This window comes from Cebus imitator, unplaced genomic scaffold, assembly GCF_001604975.1.
Source record: "Cebus imitator isolate Cc_AM_T3 unplaced genomic scaffold, Cebus_imitator-1.0 Scaffold72, whole genome shotgun sequence".
Classification (NCBI taxonomy): Eukaryota; Metazoa; Chordata; class Mammalia; order Primates; family Cebidae; genus Cebus; species Cebus imitator.
Window position 1 is genome coordinate 1693324 of NW_016107387.1, and position 19240 is coordinate 1712563.

Here is a 19240-nt window from a genome sequence, read left to right on the forward strand (position 1 = left end):
AAGGGGTGACTTGGACCAACAGCATCAGTGTCATCTGGGAATATGAAATTTCAGGCCCCACTGCAGACTTTCTGAATCAGATTCTTCATTTTTGCAATACCTCCTAGGAGATATGTATATGCATCACATATATATCTTTCTGATTACATATCAGTTTGATAACTGACTCATAAAGTAAAGGATGGATGGATATTGCCCACCATACTCTATTTAAGGAGTCAGAAGTATGTTAGAAGCAGTCCCCTCAAAACTGTGAAGATATATATATATTTGACACTCAGAGAGCTAAGAGAGGCAAGAAAATGTAACACTGAAGATCTCTGCTGGGCAAAAAAAGTTCCCAAGTCATAGAATCAGGGAATATATGAACTGAACTTTCTTGGATTACCCCACTCCCCAGCTTTGAAAGAATTAACCTCTTTTAGCAAGACAGTCACGTGAATCTGCTGGGTGGAGGTCTTCTGATTATCCCCAGGACGTTAACAAAGACCCGATCTTGGTCTTCCATTCTGTTGCTGGAATTACAATTCTGAAGGCCCTGTAATGCCACTAGAATTATAATTCTGGAGGCCATGCATTAGCCCAAGCATCAGAATTGTTTTGAGAATGGAGAGAAGTATGACTTTTCTTTTTTTTTTGATCAACAGAAACTCAGTATAGTATCTGACACACTGTAGATATCCCATATTTGCTGGGTGAATGAGATCACTCCACACATTCACTGTCTCTGCTTCCAGGATACTCTCAAGCCTTAAGAACATGAGGAGATGCCTGTGTCTGGAATCAGCAGGTAGGCAGAAGAGGGGAAGCAAATAGGTAACACCATTTTTCTTATTTTTGCCTGCTAGGTCCCACAATGAGCCTCTGACTTAAGAGTCTGGATGCCAAGAAGGCTTCTTTTTCCCTTTTATGTCCTTTCTTTATTTTACACAGTATTCCTTCAATTCTTATCAACCTCACAGTTTACAATATTAAGCTATTTAAATCATGAAAAATCATGATGCGTATAAAAGTCTGCATCTTCATATGTTCAATTTCCTATTGAAAATCTCCACTTGAACAGCTCCTCTTGGTTCTTCCAACTCAAATCCAAAACAGATTCAATCATCCTCTCCAACACAGATCTTCCTCCTTGATTTCTCACTTCATGGGTGAGTGCCCCCACCCACCCAGTTGCCCAAGACTAAAAACATCTTCATGCTTTACTCCTTCTTTTCCCTCACTAGTTGTATCCAACCAATCTTCAAACACGATTAAGTCTGTTTTCTAACTTTCTCTCGAATCTATTCATTTCTTCCCAATGCCTTTACCTATGCTGTCATTAGTGGTATCTCAGGTACACTTGCAATGCCAAAGTGTGTACTGTATGACCTGTGGGAACTAGGCATACCTTGTTTTATTGTGCTTTGGACTTTTTTTTTTTCTTTTGAGGTTTACAGATACTGTGCTTTTAAAAAAAAATCAGTTTGTGGCACCTGTGTGTCAAGTAATTCCATTGGTCCTATTTTTCCAACAGCACATGTTCACTTCATGTCTCTGTGTCACATTTGGTAATTCTCACAATATTTCAAGTCTTTTCATTATGATCTCTGTTATGATCATCTGTGATCAGTCATCTTTGATGTTATCATTGTAATTGTTTTGGGGTGCCAAGAACCTCACCAATTAAGGCAAACTTAATTGATAAAAGTTGTGTGTGTTCTGACTGTTCCACTGATCAGAAGTTCCCAACTCCTTCCCTCTCCTGGAGCCTCCCCATTCCCTATGGCACAATTATATTGAAATTAGGCCAATTAATAACCCTACAGTGGTCTGTATGTGTTCAAGTGAAAGGAAAGGTCACACATGTCTCACTTTAAATAAAAAACTAGAAATAAGTAAGCTTAGCAAGGAAGGCACATTGAAAGTTGAGATAGGCTGAAAGTTAGGTGCCTTGTGCCAAACAGCTAGTCAACTTGTCAATTCAAGGGAAGGGTTCTTGAAGGAAATGAAAAATGCTACTCCAGTGAACACATGAATGATAAGAAACTGAAACAGCCTTATTGCAGATATGGAGAAAGTTTTAGTGGTCTGAATAGAAGATCAAACCAGCCCCCAACATCCACTTAAGCCAAAGCCTAAGCCAGAGCAAGACCCTAACTCTATTCAGCTCTATGAAGGCTCAAAAGAGGTGAGGAAGGGGCAAAAGAAACGTTTGAAGCCAGCAGAAGTTGGGTTGTGACGTTCAGAGAAGGAAGCTGTCTTCATAACATAAACGTGCAAGGTGAACTGCCATGGCTGATGTACAACTTGCAGCAAGTTATCCAGAAGATCTAGCCAAGATCATTAATTAAGGTGGCTACATTAAAGAACAGATTTTTCATGTGGACAAAAAAGCCTTCTGTTGGAAGAAGATTCCACCTAGGACTTTCAAAGCTAGAGAGGAGAAGTCAATGCCTAGCTTCAAAGCATCAAAGAACAGTCTGATTCTCTTGTTAGGGACGCATGCAGCTGATGACTTTAAGATGAGGCAAATGCTCATTTATCATTCTGAAAATCCTCAGGCCCTTAAGAATTATGCTAAATCTACTCTGGGGGCTTTCTACATGAAATAACACAGCCTAGATGACAGCACATCTGTTTGCAGCAGAGTTTACTAAATATTTTAAGCCCACCACTGGGACCTACGGCTCAGAAAAAAGAATTTCTTCCAAAACATTACTCCTCATTGACAACGCACCTGATCACCCAAGAGCTCTCATGGAGATGAACGTTGTTTTCATGCCTCCTAACTCAATATCCATTCTGCAGTCTATGGATCAAGAAGTAATGTTGACTTTCAAATCTTATTTAAGAAACACATTTTGTACGGATATAGCTGCCATGGAGAGTGATTCCTCTGATGGACCTGGACAAAGTAAAGTGAAAAGCTTCTGGAAAGGATTCACTATTCTAGATGCCATTAAGAACATGTGTGACTTATGAGAAGAGGTCAAAATATCAACATTAACAGGAATTTGGAAGAAGTTGATTCCAACCCTCATGGATAACTTTGAGGGGTTCAAGACTATAGTGGAGGAAGCTATGCAGATGTGGTAGAGACAAGAGGAGTAGAATTAAAACTGAAGCCTGGAGGTGTGATTGCATCGCCGTGATCTCATGATCAAACTTTGAAGGATGAGTTGTTCTTATGCACGAGCAAAGTAAACAGTTTCTTGTGAGGGACACTACTCCTAATGAAGATGCTGTAAACTTTGTTGAAATGACAAGAAAATGTTTAGCATACTACATAAGCTGCTGGGTGCGGCTGCTCACACCTGCAATCCCAGCACTTGGAAAGGCTGAGGCAAGCAGATCACAAGTTCAGGAGCTTGAGAGCAGCCTGGCCAATATGGTGAAACTCATTTCTACTAAAAATCCAAAAATAAAAAATAAAAAAATTCACCAGGCATGGTGGCATGTGCCTGTAATCCCAACTACTCAGGAGACTGAGGCAGGAGAATCGCTTGAACCCAGGAGGTGGAGGTTGCAGTGAGCCGAGATTGCGCCACTGTACTCCAGCCTGGTGACAGAGCAAGACTCCATTTCAAAAAAAAAAAGAAACCCAAAACAACCCCCCCCCAAAAAAACAACATAAGCTTAGTTGATAAAGCAGGGCAGGGTTTTGAAAGAACTGACTCCAATTTTGAAAGTAGTTCTACTTTGGATCACATGATATGAAACAGCATTGCATGCTATGGAGAAAATTTTTGTGGAAAGAAGATTCAATCAATGAGGCAAATGTCATTGTTGTCTTATTTTAGGAAATTGCCACAGCTACCCCAACCTTCAGCAACCACCACCCCGATCAGTCAGCAGCCACCAACAACGAAGCAAGAGATTCCACCAGCAAAATGATTATGACTTACTGAAGGTTCAGATAATCATTATCACTTTTTGACAACAAAGTGTTTTTTATTAAGATATGTACATCGTGTTTTTCTTTTGTTTTGTTTTTTGTTTTTGAGACAAAGTCTCGCTCTGTTGCCCAGCCTGGAGTGCAGTGGCGCGATCTCGGCTCACCGCAAACTCCACCTCCCGGGTTCAAGCGATTCTCCGGCCTCAGCCTCCCGAGTAGCTGAGATTACAGGCACCCGCCACCACACCCAGCTAATTTTTGTATTTTTAGTAGAGACAGGATTTCTCCATGTTGGCCTGGCTGGTCTCAAACTCCTGACCTCAGGGGATCCAGTTGCCTTGGCCTCCCAAAGTGCTGAGATTACAGATTACAGGCGTGAGCCACTGCGCCTGGCCCATTGTTTTTTTTAGATATAACACTACTGCACATTTAATAGACTACAATATAGTGCAAATATAACTTTTATATGCACTGGGAAACCAAAAATGTTGCGCGACTCACTTTATTGCAATATTGGCTTTATTGTAGTGGTCTGGAACCAAACTCATTCCATCTCTGAGGCATGTCTGTATTTAGAAGGCACCCCCAGAGTTGTGCAGTTTCAGCCTGCACAGACCTCTACAGTGGCTGCAACCACCCTCCATTGCTTAAACAGTTCCAATGGCTTTTGAGCTTCCTGCCCCTACTCTATCTCCCGCTCTCCATTCTGCCCACCAGCGAGTAATTTTTCAAAAGGATGAGTCTAACCATCCTTCCCCTGACTCCTGCCCTTCCTTTGGACACCTCACTGTCATTTGCATGAGTTTGCTAGGGTTGCTGTAACAAAGTACTGAAGATTGAGTGGTTCAAATGACAGAAATTAATTTTCTCACAATTCTGTAGGCTAGGAGTCCAAAAGCAAGGTGTCAGTTTCCTCTGAGGCCTCTCTTCTTGATGTGCAGGTGGCTGTATACTCTCTGTCTTTAAGTGGTCTTCCTTCTGGGTGTGTCTGTGTCCTCATTTCCTTTGCCTGTGAAGACCTCAGTCAGGGCCAGGCACAGTGGCTGACGCCTGTAATCTCTCAATACTTTGGGAGGCCAAGGTGAATGGATCATTTGAGGTCAGGCATGCAAGACCAGCCAGGCCAACATGGTGAAACACTGTCTCTACTAAAAATACACAACTTAGCTGAGCATGATGATCAGTGCCTGTAATCCCAGTTACTCAGGAGGCTGACGCAGGGAGAATTGTTTGAGCCCAGGAGGTGGACATTGCAGTGAGCCAAGATCACGCCACTGCACTCCAGCCTCGGCAAAAGAGCGGGACTCTGTCTCAAAAATAAATAAATAAATAAATAAATAAATAAATAAATAAATAAGACATTGAGTCCGATCAGATTACAGCCTGTCCTCATGATCTCAGGTTAGCTGGGTTACCCCTTTAAGGACCCTGTTTGTAAATACAGTTCCATTCTGAAGTGCTATAGTATTAGGGCAATTTAGCCCATAGCAACCATGTAATAAAATTCAATTTCCTTAATATGGTTTTCAAGGCCCTTTGTGATAGGGCTGCTCCTCCCGCTGGGCGACGGCTCTCACCCACCTCTCTGGCATCCTGTGGCCTGGCGGGGACTCTGTCCAGTTCTTTAGGTCCACCACGCTCACCCCCTTCCCTCACCAGGCCTTTTCAGCTGTGGTCACCTCTGCCTGGAGCACCGTCTCTTCTCCCTGGTCTCCCATTCACCTGGGAAATGACTATGCTCCCTCCAGGGCCTCATGTTCCATGGACCGTTTATCTTGGCAAGATTTTGTGTGCCCAGAGGTCCAGATTTCAAGGTGATACTCTTTTGCACTCCTGTGAAATCTTATAGTCTCATCAATGACAGCACTTCATCCTCCATTTTATAATGACCAGTTGACCCATTGGTAACTTCCCCGGGCATAAGACACTGTGTCTGTGAGGAAGGCTTTTGCAAACCCTCAAGTCTCTGAGACTCACAGAAACGCATTTGGAAATACGGCCCTCAAGAGTGGGTGGCCCGTGGGAAAGGGCTGTGAGCAGCTGAGTCTCCAGGGCTTCCGAAGTCGCCTGGCATCAGGCATTGCCTAATATCCATGAGCTTAAACGCTACTGGGAACTCAATCACAATGTATTTACATTCTTATAAATCAAAATTGCAGCTTGGAAACCATCCAGCAAATTCATCTCTGAGTAAGACAAACACATGAAAATCTTGCATTATGTGGATATGTGTCCAAAATATTACAATAAATATCAGTTGCATTTGCATTCAAATATTAGGCTACTTTTCCCAAATATGGCAGTGCTGTGATTATGTGATAAACATGAAAAAAGGCAAAATGGTTATTTACATTTTGTCTTCAGTTTTCTAATGGCAGCATTTAAGTGTAGTGAGTTCATATTTTCTCTTATTTAACTGGTCATTATTCTCTCTGAAAATCATATTATAAATAACCAACACAGCAGGAAATAATGTTTGATACTATAAAGTATTTTTTTAAATTTCTTTTTAATTCATACCTTCACCCTTGTGTCTTGAAGAGAATGATCTACGCAGAGACAAGATGTGTTGGATCATACTTCGGAAAAAGGGATAGTCATTTAAATTTATTACTAGAATAAACAGTCAGAGTTCTCATAGATAAAGAGGATCTTCTTTTTATGGCCCCAGAGTTTTAAGGAGCAGATACGTGATCAGGAAACCCCTGATTCCAACTTGTAAGACTGGAGATTTGGGGGTTCCACCTGCCCCACATCTACTTTCAGCGATGTTTTAAATTTAAATTATCCTTTGTCCTATAATAAATATTTGTTTTAAAAATTGGAATATAAACTTAAGCAAAAGCAACTAATTAACTTTAAAACACATTTAAATTGGATTGTACTATATTACAACTTGCTTTTTTATGATTCCATGTTCACAAACATACTTCTACAATATTGCTTTATTTTTATGTCAGTTTATCCTTTATTGTATAACATGCGTGGTCATTGCACAATGTTTTCTACACAGAATCTGAAAGTCACTATGTCCCATATTCAAATCTCACTTCTCAGGATTACACATTTTGAATGGTTTGATATTTTAAGTGAACTTGTTATTTATAAAAATTGCAGAGAGAGCTTATAAAGAGTTCCCATATGCCCTTCACCCAGTTTCTCCCAATGTTCACACCTTACATTACTGTGGTTCATGTGTCAAAACCTAGAACCTGACATTGGTACGTTACTATTGACTAAACTCCAGAATTTCCCAGTTTTCCATTAACATGCTCTCTCTGTTGTAGGTTCCAATCCAGGGAACCACATTAGATTCTAACTTTAATGTCTTTCCAAATCCATGACAGTTTCTCAGTTGTTCTTTGCTTTTTTATTATCCTGATAGTCTTAAGGGCTCCCGGACTGGGAAGATACTTATTTTTAACCATATATTCATATTTTTCTATGCATGCGTTAAAAACATGAAACATAGCAAGCTATAGAATTTTAATACAAATATGTCTTGTACTATACCCATTTTTTTTATTTGTGGATGTCATTCTACATTAAAACTTATTTTCCTAAAAAGTTTCATAGTATCCTGTTATGTAGACTAAATCTTAATTTACTAACGAGCCTCAGATGACACATATCTCCTTAACATTCTAGATTGAAATTACTAACTATGCTGCAATGTTACACCTAGATCTAATTCCCTAAGCATACGATTGATCATTTTCTAAGGGTAAAATATTAGAAGACGCCAAAGACTTTTCACTTAGAATATTATCTACATGGCCCAAAAGGTGTCCAAAAAGTTTTTGTGTATTTCTTTGGGGGGTGAAGGAGTTTTACTCTTGTAGCCCAGGCTGGAGTACAGTGGCATGATCTTGGCTTACTGCTATCTCCGCCTCCTGGGTTCAAGTGATTCCCCTGCCTTAGGCTCATCAATAGCTGGGATTACAGGCACCCACCACCACACCCAGCTAATTTTTGTATTTATTGTAGAGAGGGGGTTTCACCATGTTGGCCAGGCTGGTCTCAAACTCCTGACCTCAAGTGATCCACCCACCTTGTCCTCCCAAAGGGCTGGGATTACAGGTGTGAGCCACTGTGCCTGGCCCTAGTTTCTGTGAATCCGTCATGCCAGCATTCACGTCCGCAATCGCATATTGCCTATCATGTCTTTCCCTAAAATGGAGTGCTGTTGCTTTTCATCTTGGCAACTTGATACGTGAGAAGTGGCTGATTACATGTGAAGCTGAAATTTTTTAATGTTTCTTACCCTTAGGGCTTTTATTTTTTAAAAAATCCTATTTATGGGTATGCCCATATTGGGGAAGGGGAGAGGGGAATGGATGGGTCATCTTTTCCCTCACTCATTTCTAAGAACGCTTTCCATAGATAGGACAGTAGCCCTTTAACCTGACATATGAAAGTAACTTTTCTTAAGGTTCTGTTCTCCTTATTTTCTCCATAGTACTTTCTTTGGGGGGTGGGGAGCAGAGTCTCACTCTGTCACCAGGCTGGAGTGCAGTGGTGCTATCTTGGCTTACTGTAACCTCCATCTCCTAGGTTCAAGTGATTCTCCTGCCTCAGCCTCCTGAGTAGCTGGGACTACAGGCACCTAACACCATGCCCAGATGATTTTTGTATTTTTTAGTAGAGACAGGGTTTCACCACATTGATCAGGATGGTCTCGATCTCTTGACCTTGTGATCCAACCACCTTGGCCTCCCAAAGCGTTGGGATTACAGGTGTGAGCCACCGTGCCCAGCCAGTACTTTTTATACGTATAAAGGGAAGTTTTACATTTTTTATGCAGTCAATGATTATTTTTCCCATTATAAATAAAAATTCTGCCTTAGTATTATGGTTGTGAAGCCTTTCTCTATAATACAATTATTTTGCTATTCATTTGTACTTTCTTCTGATATTTTCATGTCTCCACCTCTCTTTAAACCATTGAACCCATTTGTAGTTTAATTTGGTTTGAGATAGGATTCTAACTTTGTTTTTCCAAATGCTTAGCCAGCTGGGTAAAAATCTGAATTTTACCCAGCTCTCAGAGATAGGTGCAATATTGTTCCTAATTTTACAGATTAAAAAAAAAACACAAAGGCACAGAGGTGGTAAGCAACTTGCAGACTGACACACAGCTCTAAATGGTGGAGTGAGAATTCCAACCCCATCACAACCTGAAGCCATAACTTTCCATCACTTTCATCTGAACCTGAACACCATTTAATGAACAACCCAGCCTTTCCCCATTGACTTGACATTTCAAATTTAGGGACTAGAAGCAGACCACCTGTTAAGGATCCCAGAAAGATTTCCAGCAAGAGAAATTGGAATCGGGAATAATGGAAAACCTGCCAGTTCTGTCTCTATGACCATTTTCAGTTAAATTGTCACTTTGCTGAAGGGCACAGTCCAAGAAGAATACGACGACGCATTTCTACTCCTGTGCTACTCAGAGTTTACAACTCTCTTGTCCCATGCCTTCTACGCAGAAGCAGAGTTGTGCTAGGAAGCAGCTTAAGGCTGCAACTGATGCAGGTGTGTGCAAAACTGCACGAGTCTCCTGAAAGATATTCCAGTAAAAGTATCCCTAAGCTTTATGGTCAGCTTTGTACTTTTGCCATTTCATACATTTTTGCATAGAGAAACTTTATTCTCCAAATCAAGAAATCCACCACAAGTTGCTGACTATCTACAGTTTATAAGCTTAATTGCAAATTAATTGAGTTACTTAAGGAATTAAAAATCACCGGCCAGGTGCCGTGGCTCATGCCTGTAATCCCAGCACTTTGAGAGGCCAAGGTGGGCGGATCACAAAGTCAAGAGATCAAGAACATCCTGGCCAACATGGTGAAACCCCATCTCTACCAAAAATACAAAAATTAGCTGGGCGTGGTGGCGTGTGCCTGTAGTCCCAGCTACTTGAGAGGCTGAGGCAGGAGAATCGCTTGAACCCAGGAGGCAGAGGTTGCAGTGAGCTGAGATCATGCCACTGCACTCCAGCCTGGCAACAGAGTGAGACTGTCTCAAAAAATAAATAAACAAAAAATAAAAATTACTTCTCATAATAAGTAACTGGAGGCCAGGCATTGGACTAAAAAAATCTAAATTTTACCCAGTTCTCAGAGATAGGTGCAACATTCTTCCTAATTTTACAGATTAAAAAAAACCAAAGCCACAGAGGTGGTAAGTAACTTATAGACTGACACACAGCTCTAAATGGTGGAACAAGAATTCCAACCCCATCACAACCCCATCACAACCTGTGGTGACAGCCATAACTTTCCATCACTGTCATCTGAACCTAAAGTTGATACATTCCAGTGGTACCAATGTAGGGTTCTTTACATGGCCTCTGATTCCTGAACTGAAAGACTTTGGTGACTGTCACAATAATTTCCTCACCATTGTGATTCATTTCACTCCTAATGTCTATTCTTTTTTGCTTTGTGAAATTAAATCAACAAGGACACCAGGTCTTGAATTGGGGTGTGGGCTCAATATATTGCACTGCAAACCCATTTTTCCATTATGCAAAAAGAATGCTGACAGAGCTTTAGTGGGTTCTAAAGGTTTATATCTGTTGCGTTTCCTCTGTGGAACGTACCATCTACTACGAATGACAGGCGCTGACACAGAGCCAACGACTGCCCATCTCTGTTCCTCCAGATCTCTCTCTGTTTCTTCCTGTCAACTCACAGTGAGAAGTTTAATGTGATTCATTACCTTTGCAGTTATTAATTTTTATAAGATATCGATTGTAATTGAATATAGTCATTTTATGCTCAAAGTGCCCTAAGCAATCTTTTCTGCACACCCCTGACCTTATAGATTAGGACACCAAAATTTGTCAATGTTAATTACATTCTAAAGGCACACAGCTGTTTAGTGGCAGAACCTGATGGAGCTCTCAGATCTCCTGACCTCCACAGGCTTTGTTTGCTCTTTGTCCAACAGCTTGCTGCCTTCAGTTGTATGACAAATCTTGCATTTTGACAATTTTTTTAATGCAATCACTGGATGGCTGACTTAGATTTCATGTAACCAAACACAGCTTGAAAGGGCTCTTCCCCATGCCATACAACAAAGTGCCTGTGAATGAGTGGATGGTCAAGATATGCATACCCAACATCAACCTTCTCATCTTTTCTCAGTATGAAGGCATACAATTTATAGTGTCACACTCATGCAATGTAGGGATCAGAGCCTGAATAGTTTGTAAGTACATCTCCTGACTTCTTTTAATGGTCAGATGTCACAAATGCTTTTTACAGGGCCTGCAAAGCACAATTCTTGCATCGTTCGGTTGTCACGACGTTCAAACCATGCACTCTACAAAACATGCTTTTAATTTTGTACATTAAAATACTATGTAAAAACTGCAGTTGGCTCACTCAGCATCCATTCCTAGTCCCTTCTTTCTTGTCCTGATCTACTCTAAGAGTCTGCAAAACTTAATACTTATGTTTTGGCTTCCTTTGGATGTTCATCAGGGATGCAGGCAAAAGTCTGTTGAAAGGGGTCTCTGACAAATAGTCCTGATCGAAAGAGGTCTAGAGGCAGATGGTGAGCTCTCTTTCTTTTTCCAGCCTGGAGCATTGGTAATATCCATAGGTGTCATAGCTGTCATATAAAGATACAGCAACAGACATGACGAGGAAAGCCAACATGCTAAAGCTGGCAGAATGAAAATGTTAGAACGATCCTGCATCTCAGAAGCCATCAATAAGCAGTTGAAGGCATCCCCAGACATCCCCCACATACATTTATTGTTTTGTTTTCAACATAAAAGCATGCTCTGTTATAATATATTTTGAAAATTAAAAAAACACAAAGAAGAAAAAGGGAAATAAATCTTGATTCCAGTACTTAATCTTCAAGTGCTAATATTTTTGTGTGTTTTCTTAATGTTATTTCTGTGAACATTTTTGCCTATTAAAATAGCATTAGTGTCTAAACTACTGTATAGTTTGACTTGTATTTTTCACTTTATGGTAAATTATGAGCGTTGTTCTCATGGCATTAGGTATTCTTATACAACATGATTTAAAACAGCCACATGGTATTCTAGTCTATGACTATGCTGTGCTTTAGTTAACTAATTCTGCTTTGTTAGGATTTTTAGTTTTTCACCTTGCACCGTTATTAATATTTACATTATTAGTATTCTTCTCCATGAATCTTTATGTTAATCATCTCTTCCTTGGGATAAATTTCACAAAGTGAAATTATTTCATCCAAAAAAATGATATTTGTGACTTTTGATACTTTGGCAAAGTTCCCACCAGAAAGATTTGGTTCCCATCACAGCTGGATTTGCAAGGTAGGACTCGGCTCAGAGCACCCACCTAAAAGGTACATGGCTTTTATTTTACTGGAAGGACTCATGAAAATGCCAAAAATGAACCAAACTAAACCTAACCAAAACCCAAAGGAATTAATTTGTCTAATTTTTATTTCTTCAATTATTTGAAAAGATGAACATTTTCCCATATTTGTTTGGTACTTGTATTCTTTATGCAAATCATCTGTTTGGGCCTTTTGCTAATTATTTTTTACTTATAGTAGTCATATGCATCTTACTGATTTGTAAGAATTATTTACATATTAAAGACAACAATTATTTGTATATAGAATGTTACAATTTTACTTTTGCCCTGATTATATAATGTGCTTATATTTTCTCCTACATATAGTTTCACTTTTTAAATTCATTAATTACACAATTATCTATCTGGATTTAATTTTGGAGTATGGTATGTGCAGAGATTGAATTCTACTCTTTCCAACGGGCTAGGATTCTTACTGATTTTAAGTGGTTCTTATCTGACATATCTATTTCTGTTACTACATTTGACACTTTAATATTTTACACTTCAAAATTATTATAGCTTGGACATCCACTTTTGAAAAGATGGAGTAGGCATAGTCTTCCCTTTTCTTCCTCCTATGTGCAATGAAAAATTCTGGATATTCTGTATAAAAGAAACAAAATAAGAGTCTCAAAGATGGAGAGAAGTGGACAGGCTAGAGATGTCAAGACCCAGTGAATGACTCAGAGCTGAGTCCCCTTTTTTTTTTTTGTTTTGTTTTGTCTCATATATCCCAAACTTAAAAGTGAATAAGCCAACAACCTAGAAACACCAGCAGGTATACACACACACACACACACACACACACAGTCATAATGAAATCCTGTTCTCACTAATCAATGGACCAAAACAGAGTCAACCTTGTAAGACACAAAACTTTTAGAGTGTAACTTCCCACTCCAGTGAAATATCACAGAAAAAACTGCAGCTATACCCTATACTCTCCAGTAGAGATCAACTGAAGAGCCCAGAGTGTGCTGCCAGGCAAAGACCCCAGTCAGCTGGTGTCAAAAGAAGCTTAGTACAGATTCGGGACTTTCATCCCCACTCAGTGGGTACAAGGCCACCTGTTCCCCTCTCTGTGGTATCAGTGGGGGGCATGTAAAGAATAGTCATGAGGTGCCCTTCTTGCTGGAATAGTGTCAGAGAACGCCTAGTGGGAGCCTCAACCCCCATCCCCATCCAGCAGTTATGAGGAATCCCCTCCCTTGGCCACCAGGTGTCAACAGAGGAGAAGCCTGAGCTTTAAAGTTCACCTGCAGAAATGAGGCAGTATCCCCTTTCATTCACTAGAGTGGTGTCAAAGAAGGCCTGCTAAAATAGGATTTAAATAAGATCCAACGTTTTTTAGCATGATGTGCAAAATGTACTGGTTTCAATAAAAAATCACTTATCAAACCAAAAGCAAAGAACTTTTCAGCAAAATAATAGAACATTTCAGGCCAGGCACGGTGGCTCATGCCTGTAATCCCAGCACTTGGAGAGGCAGACGGATCACCTGAGGTCAGGTGTTCGAGACCAGCCTGGCCATTACAGCAGAACCCTGTTTCCACTGAAAGATGCAAAAATTAGCTGGGCTTGGTGGTGGGCTCCTGTAATCCCAGCAACTTGGGAGGCTGAGGCAGGGAGAATCGTTTGAACCCGGTAGGTGGAGCTTGCAATGAGCCGAGATCGTGCCACTGCATTCTAGCCTGGGCAACAGAGCGAGACTCAGTCTCAAATAATAATAATAATAATAATAATAGAAAATTTCAGCAAAGAAATGTAAGATAAAAAGAATCAAATGGAAATTTTAGAATTAAAATATATAATAACCAAAAGAGACAATGGAACAAATGGACTAAACAACAGAATTGAGAGAATAGAAGGAAGAGTCAGAGAACTTGAAGGCATAACAATAAAAATCATTCACTCTAAACAACAGAGAGAGAATAGATGGGGAAAAAACTGAAAGAATACAATCTCAAGTGCATATGGCTATATAACAAAGATATAACATTAGTATTATTTGAGTTCCAGAAGGAAAGAAGAATGGCAGTGGAGCCAAAAAAGTACTTGAAGGAATAATGGCTTTAAATATTCCAAATTGACCAAAAAGAAAAAAAAGTATGGATGTAAGAAATATACATCAAAACACATCATAGTCAAACTTCTGAAAACTAAATACAAAGAAAAAATTTTGAAAGCAACGAGAGAGAAATGACATATTAGCTATATGGGAAAAACAATTTGGATAACAGATTTCTCTTCAACAATCACAAAGTCCAGAAGAAAGTGCTGCAATACTTTTCAAATGTTGAAAGAAAAAAAAAAAAACTATTAGCCCAGCATCCTATATCCAGAAAAAATATTCTTCAGGAATAAAGATAAAATAAAGACAAGATAAAGGAAAACTAAGAGAATTTAAAACCTACAGATATACCCTACAAGATGACTCAAAAAGTTCTCTAAACATAAAGAACAGAATAAAAGAAAGACTCAGAACATTAGAAAGGAAGAAATTATATATGAGAAAAAACATAGATAAGGATGCGTAATAGACTTTCTTTATCTTTTGAGTTTTCTGTATATTGACAGTTGAAGCACAAAGCTGTAACATTGTCAGATGTGGTTCTCAATCTATGTAGAGGGATTATTCAGGATAAGTATTCAGACATACATTGGAGATATTGTGGGTTTGGTTCTAGACCAGTGCAACAGAAATAGAATACTCATTCTTTTCAAGTGTTCATGAAACATTCTTCAAAATAGATCACATGGTAGGCTACAGAACAAGTCTTAACAATTTAAGATTAAAATTATTTTAAGTCTCTTTTCTAATCACAATGGAATGAAACTAGAAATAAAAAAATAGAATAAAAACAGGAAAATTCACAAGTATGTGAAAATTAAACAACACACTCTCAAACAACTATTGGGCCAAAATAGAAGTCAAAAGAAAATTAGAAAATATTTTGAGATGATAAAAATGAAAACACAACCAAACAAAACTTTTGAGATGCAGCAAAAGCAGTACTAAGAAGGAAGCTGACAGGAATAAGCACCTACATTATAACAAAGAAAGATCCCAAGTAAGTGACCTAACTGTACCTGAAGAACTAAAATATAAGAATAAACTAAACACAAAATTAGTAAAACAAACAAAAAACAATAAAGATCAGAGCAGAAATAAATGAAATAGAAAGTAGAAAACATTTTTTTAAAAACTGACAAAACTGTGAGCTGGCGTTTTGAAAAAAAAAAAAACCAACTGATTTAACTAGATTGACTAAGGAAAAAAAAGACTTAAAGTATCAGAAACAAAGGAGAAGACATTACAAAAGCTTTTATAGAAAAGAGTCATAAGAAACTATATATAATTATATGTCAACAAATTGACTAACCAAGAAGACATGGAGAAATTCCTAGAAACAATCTTCCAAGATTGAATAAAGAACAAATATAAAACCTAAACAATTAAATAAAACACAAGGAGATTGAAGGAATAATAATAATGATAAGAAACTGCCAACAAAGAAAAGCCCAAGACCAGAAGGCTTTGCTGGTGAATTTTACCAAACAAATAAAGAAGAATTAATACTATTGCTTCTTAAACTATTCTGAAAATAGAAGAAGAGGGAATGCTTTTAAAGTTATTCTAGAAAGCCAGCATTACACTGATATCAAAACTAGAATAAGGCATCTCAAAAAAAAAAAAAACCACACACACACACACACACACCCCAAAACTATAAGCCAATATCCCTGATAAACAGATACAAAACTTCTCAAGATAATACAATCAACTTGAATATAATAGCACATTAAAAAAATCAAACAGCACTACCAAGTAAGATTTATCCCATAGATGTAAAGATGGTTCTACTTATGCAAATCAATCAATGTGATATACCACGTTAAGAGAATGAAGGTTAAAAATCACATGATCATCTCAATAGACACAGGAAAAAGTATTTGACAAAATTGAACACTTCATGATAAAAACTCTTAATAAATTACATATAGGAGGAACTTACTTGAGCACAAGTAAGGCCACATATGACAAGCTCACAGCTGACAGCTTATTTAATGGTAAAAGCTAACATCTTTCACTCTAAGATCTGGAACAAGGCCAGAATACCTATTCTTGCCACTTTTGTTCAATTATATAGTACTGGAAGTCTTTACTAGAGAATTAGCCAAGAAAAAATAAAAATGAAAGGCATCCAAACTGGAGAGGAAGATGTAAAATGATCTCTTTTTGCAGATGACATAGTCATATATATATACACACATATATATATATATATAAAACCCTAAAGTCTCCACACACGCGCGCGCGCGCACACACACACACACACACACACACACACACACACACAAAGCAGGGGGGACTGTTAAGTTATAGACATATTCAGTGAAGTGGAAAAATATAAAATCAACACACAAAAAATTAGTTTCATTTCTATAGACTGAAAAGAAAGAAAACAATTCCATTTACAAACGCATCAAAAAGGACAAAATACTTAGGAATAAACTCAACCAAAAAAGTGAAAGACTTGTACACTGTAAACTACAAAACACAGATAAAAATTTTTTTAAATACACAAAATGGAAAGATTTTTCACGTTCATTGATTGGAAAAAATAATATTGTTAAAATGTTCTTTCCTGTAGGAGATAGCTTTAAAAAATTAAGAAAAGAAAATATTCTTACTTCCCAAATCAATCAATAGATTCAATGCAATCTCCAACAAAATCCCAAAGACATTTTTGCAGAAATAGAAAAAGACATTCTAAAGACCCTCAAAGTCTGCAGTAATCAAAGCAATGTGGTACTGACATAAAAACAGATATGTAGACAAATAGAATAGAATAACAGAACTCAGAATGGAACTCAGGCATATATGGTTAACTGATATTCACCAAGGGTGCCAAGAATATTCTATGGAAAAAAGAATCTCTTTAATATATTGTGTTGGGAAAATGAGACATTCACATGGAAAAGAATGAAATCAGACTACTGTCTCAACTAAAATGGATTAAAGACTTAAATATAAAACATAATAAATAAAATATTAAAATAAAACATAGGGAGAAAGTTTCTAGATGTTGGATTGTGCAATGATTTCTTCTATAAGACATTAAAAGCACAGACAAAAAAAAAGCAAAAATATATAAGTGGGATTATATTAACTAAAACCTTCTGTACAGCTAAGAAAACAATTAACGGAATGAAAAGGCAACCTGTGGAATGGAAGAAAATATTTGCAGACCATATATCTAAAAAGGAGTTAATACCCAAAATATGTAAGGAATTCCCACAACTCTATAGCAAAAACCCCAGTCCCTGATTCATGCTTTCTTAAATTGTATTGAGGGGAAAAAAATAATGTTTAGTAAAATTTTCTTTATGTTTCTTATAGTTTATCTTCATCTATGTTTCAGAGTCTCTCCATAGGCCCCCAGTTGGCTATTTTCTCTCTATTCACCTTTAAATGCGAGTTTCATCTGTGTCTTGCATTTGTACAAAGGGGAGTATCCTTTTTGATTCCTCTTAGGTGTTAGATGAACTCCTTTTGAATTCTGCAGTCAGCAGCCAGAGGAGGTGTGGAGTGAACTGTAAGTCAAGAGCCCAGATATGCTCCATTTCTTTTCTGCTACGTGAGAAGCTGCCATGCTATCTACTGTAACTGGTCACTACACCCAGGACAAGCTGAGACCTTTTCCTGATGTGTCAGCCTCCTGTGTTTGGACAAGCTGTCCCCGCCCTGCCCGATCTCTGCTTGGCTGCGTGAACATCAAGGAGTCCTATTTCAGCTGTTTTCCAGTCCCTCAGCAATGGGCGTTTGCAATCTGAGTCCTACCTAGCCTTGGGCTACCATCCAGCCCTGTTGACCCCTCACTCTTTCCTTGCTTTCTGGGACTCTGATATTCCTCTGACTTGCCTTCTATCTTTGTGACTATTTTTCTCAGTATCATTTTACAGCTCCTCTTCCTCAGCCTGATCACTACATGCTTTCTCCTCACAAACTGCTGTTTTGTTCTTTTTATTCACACACTCTCACAAGGTGACGAGCCACTGCAGTTTGTTCAAGCCTGAGAATGTTCCCATGACATATGAGTTTCAGTGCCCAAATCGAGAACGTCTCAAAGAAGGATATGCTTACCCTCCCATACAAATCTTTGTTCCATTGGTGTCAAGTGCCATTTGGATATCAAACACTCTAAAATTTATTTATTCAGCCCAGACCTCGCTTCTGATCTCATTTCCAGCTGTGAACTAGACATCTCTGTTTGAATGGTCCGTCTCACTCCAAAGTATCGTCTACATTCTCTAACTCAGGATACTTGACAGCATTTATCCAGTTGTCCTATCCACCACAGGGAAAATGATCCCTGACGTCCATCTCCCTCAACTCTCACATCCAATTAATTGACACATTTTAGTAATTCTAATTTGATTTTAAAATGCTTTCATAAATGGCTCTCCATGATCTCTTACCTAGAATACTGTAGTACATAGGATGTTTATGACTATTCCGGTTCTTCGTCCAGACAAATGTCAGTATTTCACCTCTCAGCCCCTTGGAGATAATCGTGTACTTTGGCCATAACATATCAGCAGATGTGACGCGGGACACTCTGCTGTGTGATGAGCTGGTGAGTGATTTGCTTCATTTTCCTCTCCCTGCTGGGGTAAACAACAACCCTTCATGGTGGAAACTTGTCAGTCTGCATCCCCGCGTGAGGACGAGGTGGATCAGAATCCATGAAAGATGTGTAGCCTGAGTGAGAAAAACATTTTTATTGTTTGAGCCACAGAGATTTGGGGGATATTGATTACTACAGGACCACAAAACTTATACTGACAAATACATTTGGTCTCCACAACTTCCAAGTTTCGCTGCTTCAAACAATTTTCCACACAATAACCAGAACGATCTTTCAAATTATATGAAAAATGGATTGGTCAATCCATGTTCAATGATTTCTTATGGACTTAGGAAATA